Raw genomic sequence first — 6,862 nt, 5'->3', positions numbered from 1 at the left:
TCAATATAATAATTTATTATATTTGATTTTAGAACTAATTTTTATTTAATAATTAAATTAGGTAGAGGTGGACAACAAAAATTAAATTAAATTCAACTAATATTAAACTGCAAACTTTCATGAAATAACAAATTTTTTTTCTTAAAGAAATTATATTGAACTATTTTTAGTGGTAGTTGGTAAAAACTGAACTGTTGTTGTAATAAACTTTTAAAACCAAACCTTAATTTATTTTACTCATAATAACCACCTAATTTAGAAAAATCCATCCACATGTTTAGACATAAATGACTACTTAAATTATATGACATTCACATTGACATTGTCAGATTTCTCACTATTAACTGTACTTTGGATTAGTTGATCAGTTAATAATAATAAACAATTCTGGCACTATGTATATCTTTCAGTTTGTACATAAATTCATTGAGATTGTGGCATAATATTGGCCATACATCCCTTATATAATTTTTAAGTCTATCAAATATGTTCACCAATATCATGCATTCTCACATATAGATCATGTAAAGTAGGTTCATTAATTTTATAATAATTATTTTAAATACTTATATTAGTTAAGTGTCGCAATAGAGCATTGTCAATGCAAACTGACATAAATATCACATGAAACAAAAGGAGAAATTAGCATGAAAGTTTAGATACACAGATATTAGGTTTATGATCACAATTATATTTAAATTATTTTCCCTTCAACTAATTTAATTAATATATAATTTAAAATAGCTTTATAAATCAAATTCAATCTTATAAAATTAATTTATAAAATGAAGTTTTCATCTACTTAATGATAATAATTTTTTAATTTTATAATAAAAGTTATCACTTTATAATGGTTTAAATTTTTTCTATCTATTTATACGGATTCACATCTCAATAAAAAAAATTATTTTTCTTTAATATATTTAGTATTTGTAATTGAAGAAAAATGACCTTGCCGTCTCTCTTAAATTGATTCTAAAATAATAAAATGATTTCAAGTAATTTTTAAAATATTGGATGCTAGTCCCTAAATTCATTTATTTCAGTTAAACTTAGATATTGATTTGAAGGATTATTTCGGTACTAAAGAGATTACTTAACATGATTTCTAGTATTTTAAGACTGCTCAAGTAATTTGTTTTATCTTAAAAATCATTCAGGAGAGAAGATAATATTTTAAAGATAAAATTGCTACTTTTCTTTTTATAACATGATAAACTTTATTGTACATTACACTACAATCATTTTAAAACGAAATTAACTAATTTTGGAGGCTAAATTTGTCATGAATTTAGTAAAACTGAATTCTAAATTATCATATATTTAACAAATTCAAGGACTAGAAATAATTTAAAAAAATATATATATATTAGAAAAAAGATAGTTTTAAAAATTAAATTATATAACCCATACTTTAAAGAATTAAATCAATATACCATCAAATTCAACATCTCAACATGCATTTTTATTTACACGAAAATAAATTTAGAACATATATTCCTTCTTTATTGGTGTTAACATATTTAGTTTTTCGGTTTTAAACTATTGGGTTTTGTTTGTTTGACCCAACTTTCCTTTTCTGTTTCAGCTAGGTCTTAGTCTTTTTCTTATATATATACCATGTATTTTATTCTCACATACACAAGTAAATAATAATTTCTTTTGTATTTTTTTGATCTATTTTTCTCTCTTTTATGCTTAAGTAATTGTCTCTTTTTCATTTGCAATTAGGGTTCATCAGAACCTCCCTTCCTCCATTGCTATTACGTGTGCTCCATTTGATGCACCACATCAGACAAGGAATATTCATCTTCATTGACTATAATATGGTATCAGAGCTCTTCGAATGAAGAGCTCTGCTGCGTTTCTCTCTGATCTTTATTTCTCCCTTTGTTATTCTTAGTTATCTTTTTCTGTTCTCTTTCAAAATCTTGATTGGGTTTCAAAATCTCTTAGGCAATGTCTAATGAAAACCCTAGTCTTCATAGTCTTAATAGTAGTCACACTATTACATGAAATTTGTGGTAAATACGGCCATACTGAAGCTGTTTGTTTTCGCAAAGTGGGTTTTCCTTCTGGTAATGTTAAAACCTCAAAGTTTTCTTCTACTAGAAAAGTCTGCACTTTTTGTAATCGTCTTGGCCACACTATCGACACCTGTTATAAAAAAGCATGGGTTGCCTCCTGGCTACAAATTCACCAATTGGACATCCCAAGCCAATAATATGATTACTACTGACACTTTTTCTGAGCTTTTTCCTAAAGAACAGAATGTAAAGGGGATTCAACTTACATCACAACAGTGTCAATTCCTTACTAACATTTTGCGTCAACAAAACCTTGAGGATCTTGTCCCTCACACTCAAATTAATCAAGTCATGATGTGATTCCAATAGCCACATAGAACAAGATTCTTGACACTTTGAGGAATCACCTTGAGCTGGAAAATGTAGAGGCACTTTCTTAGAAGTTGGATCATAGTTCTAAGATCAAGAACTCACCAAAACAAGTACCAAATCCCAAACTCATTTGGATGAACCAAATATTGTCAAATTGAATCAACAAAGGAGAAGGAAAAGAACAAACCGAACAGAATTGAACTTCAAAACAAAAGAACCGAACAGAATTTAAAAACTAAACAGAAAATAGGTGCTGGAAAATTAAAGGAACCGAAACAAAAACAACTCAAAACTCAAGGCAATAAGAACAAATTGAAGAAGAAGAAAGGAAGGAGAAGAGAATGCTCATGAAGATGGAGGAATGGTTGGATGATCACGCCACTAGAAGAATGGATGCTCCTAGATGAGTGTGGAAGCCGCCACTTGAGGAAACCATGGTCCTTCAAGATAAGACTAGAGAAGAAGCTCAAAGCTCTCCAAATGCTCACTCCAATTTTGAGTATAGTTTCTTTAGATAAAATTCAAATCTGAATTTTACAAAGGAAGCACCTCTATTTATAGCCTAAGGTGCTGAAAAATAGGTGGGAAATTTCAAATAAACTCATTTGAAATTCCCACCAAAAACAAGTCACATGGGAGGTGTGACCTTTTTCTACTATGACACCTCCCAAAAACTACACCTACACCACTCTCCTAAGTCACATGGACAATGTGACTTTATTTTACATTTTCACACACCTTTATTTAATAACCAAACCTCCTAAAACTATACAAGAGTATTTCAAAGCTTGGCCTTGCCCCTCGTGGGATGGACTTGGGCTCTTTGGGCTTTGGCCTTCTTGGGCTTGGGCTTGGGCTTTGGGCTTGGGCCTCATCTTTATTTTATTTCTTCTTTTAATTTTGAGAAGACTAGAAGGAAGAACTTCAAATGTGAGGGTGGATGTCCTCTTCCTCCATTAATAAAAGCCTCCTTTATTTGATTCTCATCATACTCCTCGAGTTGGAGAGAATTCGTCCACGAATTCTGAATCCCTGCATATAACAAAGTCAGTTTAGTTTTACAATTAAAAGTGGAAGAAAAATGTAAACATGACTTAGCATTTGTAAATAATGGGATTTCAGAAAAGGAGGTTCTATAAATCGACCAAGTTGGAAAAATTTGTTTGGGAATGATGTGATGTTTTGGAAAAAGACCTCTTAAATGGTGACAACCATTAGGAGGTATGAACAAATCATCCCTAACATTTTTTAACCAAGATGGTGGTGAAATAGGAACCTTGGGTAATGAAAAAGATAAGGAAGGAAAACACCTTGGAGGTGAAAGGATAAGACCCATGTCAACTTGGCCTTCTTTGTCTTTTTCTTGTTTACTTGTGGTAGGTGGGTGAGTTAGGTCTTGTTTTACCTTGTTGATCTTTAAGATTTGCTTTTGTGGACAATGAAGAGCTATGTGCCCAAAACCTAAACATTTAAAACATTTGATATTTGAAGTTTTGGTAGGTGACTTAGGAGTAGAAAGATTTGTAGTAGAAACTTTGTTTGGAAACATGGTTTGTTTGGAAAAATTGGAAGGAGAAATTTTGTTTGCATCCTTCCTAGAAGAGTTGTAGAAATCATCATCATGAGTATTTTTGAAAGTTTTGTTCAAAAGATATGATTCTACCTTGATGGCTTTGCGAAACACGCTCTTTAAAGAAGAATATTCTTTTAATTCTACAAAATCTCTAATATCTCTTTTCAAACCACGTACAAACCATTTAATCTTTGACTCTTCATTAGCATGCATATTCATTTTAGTCAAAGTTGTTTCAAAATCTTTAAAGTATTCTTCTACCATCCTATGTCCTTGAGGAAGCCTTTGGAACTTCAACAAGTGTTCCTTCCTAGAAGGAGGAACAAACCTCGCGCGCATACACTCTTTCAAAGCATTCCAAGAAACCACGGGAGGTTTCTTGCGATATATAATGTCCATTACAATTTTATGCCACCATTCTTTGGCATAGCCCAAAAAGGATAAAGAAACTAATCTAAGTTTTTGGTCATCTTGGACCTTATACACATGAAAATAATGGTCAACCTTAGTCTCCCATTCTAAATACACATTAGGATCACTATCACCATTAAAACTAGGGACTTTTTTACAAGCAATGTTGAACACTTGGTGATATCTTTGGTCACGGTTATAGCTCTCTTCATGAGAATGATGGTGATGCCACCTTCTTCTATGTTCTTCTTCACCAAGGACTGAAACTTTGCAAGGAGAATGCTGCTTGTAATATGCACCACTTGAATAGCCAGCCATTTTGCAAATAAAAAAACAGCAAACACACAAAAACAGCAAACAAGTTAAGAAACAAAATTAGCAAAAACAGTGAGCTTGGCAATGAAACTGCCGAAGTGAATTTAAGGCTGAAAAAGATATCACTCTCAAAGAAAATAATGTTCTTGCTCCAATCTGATCTTGAGGCCTTGGAATCCTCAAATGAAATATGTCAAAGCAAGCACACCAATCTTAAGAGCAAACCACCACAAAACCAAAGAAACAATAAAGACAAACAAGAAAAGGTATAAGCAAGGAAAGGTAATTGCAAAAGGAATACTATATGTAAGACAAACTCAAAGAGTAAGAATGAAAGACAATCAAGAAAATAAAGAACTCAATGAGAAAAGTAGGCACACAAAAGAATACCTAAGGAAAAGCACTAGAGTAGATGAAGAAAACAAAAAATATTAGCTACTGGAAAATTTTTTTTTATGCAAACTGTGCTTGATATTCACTGATTTAACTGGAACGTTGTAGAGCGAACTGGATTATGAAATTTATACCACAGAAACTTCAAGATGTTAACTCAAAAATGGCACTGGAATCAATTAAAAACAGTAAGCCAATTGAGAGAAATAAATTTTTTAAAATCACTGCCAGATTACCGTATTTTTTTCGGCAGGAATGTACACTTTTTTTATTTTATTTATCATTTTTTGTGTACTTCATATTTTTGAATGATTCTTTTTTCTATTCTTTTCTAACACTTTCAATATCTCAAATCCAGAATGATACCACATGATGTGATTCCAATAGCCACATAGAACAAGATTCTTGACACTTTGAGGAATCACCTTGAGCTGGAAAATGTAGAGGCACTTTCTTAGAAGTTGGATCATAGTTCTAAGATCAAGAACTCACCAAAACAAGTACCAAATCCCAAACTCATTTGGATGAACCAAATATTGTCAAATTGAATCAACAAAGGAGAAGGAAAAGAACAAACCGAACAGAATTGAACTTCAAAACAAAAGAACCGAACAGAATTTAAAAACTAAACAGAAAATAGGTGCTGGAAAATTAAAGGAACCGAAACAAAAACAACTCAAAACTCAAGGCAATAAGAACAAATTGAAGAAGAAGAAAGGAAGGAGAAGAGAATGCTCATGAAGATGGAGGAATGGTTGGATGATCACGCCACTAGAAGAATGGATGCTCCTAGATGAGTGTGGAAGCCGCCACTTGAGGAAACCATGGTCCTTCAAGATAAGACTAGAGAAGAAGCTCAAAGCTCTCCAAATGCTCACTCCAATTTTGAGTATAGTTTCTTTAGATAAAATTCAAATCTGAATTTTACAAAGGAAGCACCTCTATTTATAGCCTAAGGTGCTGAAAAATAGGTGGGAAATTTCAAATAAACTCATTTGAAATTCCCACCAAAAACAAGTCACATGGGAGGTGTGACCTTTTTCTACTATGACACCTCCCAAAAACTACACCTACACCACTCTCCTAAGTCACATGGACAATGTGACTTTATTTTACATTTTCACACACCTTTATTTAATAACCAAACCTCCTAAAACTATACAAGAGTATTTCAAAGCTTGGCCTTGCCCCTCGTGGGATGGACTTGGGCTCTTTGGGCTTTGGCCTTCTTGGGCTTGGGCTTGGGCTTTGGGCTTGGGCCTCATCTTTATTTTATTTCTTCTTTTAATTTTGAGAAGACTAGAAGGAAGAACTTCAAATGTGAGGGTGGATGTCCTCTTCCTCCATTAATAAAAGCCTCCTTTATTTGATTCTCATCAAGTCAGCACCTTCTCTGCGGATGAAATCCCTAATACTGAGCAATCTTCAATAGGTAAGTTTCTCTATTCACTATCTATATAAAAGAATCGTGGATTATTGATTTTGGTGTCAAGGATCATGTTTATCACAATTTGAACGTTTTTACTACTTATACTAAAATTAAATTTGTCTTAATTAGTCTTCCAAATGGCCAAACTGTTTATGCCACATATTCTGGTTTAGTACGTTTTTCTGATAAGTTTTATTTGTCTGATGTGTTATATGTGCCTCATTTTCAATTAAACTTAATATCTGTTTCTAAACTCACACACCAACTTAAAAGCACTTTAACTTTCACTTCAACCCCCTGCATTATACAGGACAATCTCACCCAAGAGATGATTGGTACAGT

Source organism: Phaseolus vulgaris, chromosome 4, assembly GCF_000499845.2.
Source record: "Phaseolus vulgaris cultivar G19833 chromosome 4, P. vulgaris v2.0, whole genome shotgun sequence".
Classification (NCBI taxonomy): domain Eukaryota; kingdom Viridiplantae; phylum Streptophyta; class Magnoliopsida; order Fabales; family Fabaceae; genus Phaseolus; species Phaseolus vulgaris.
Note: the sequence above shows the minus strand (reverse complement) of the source record.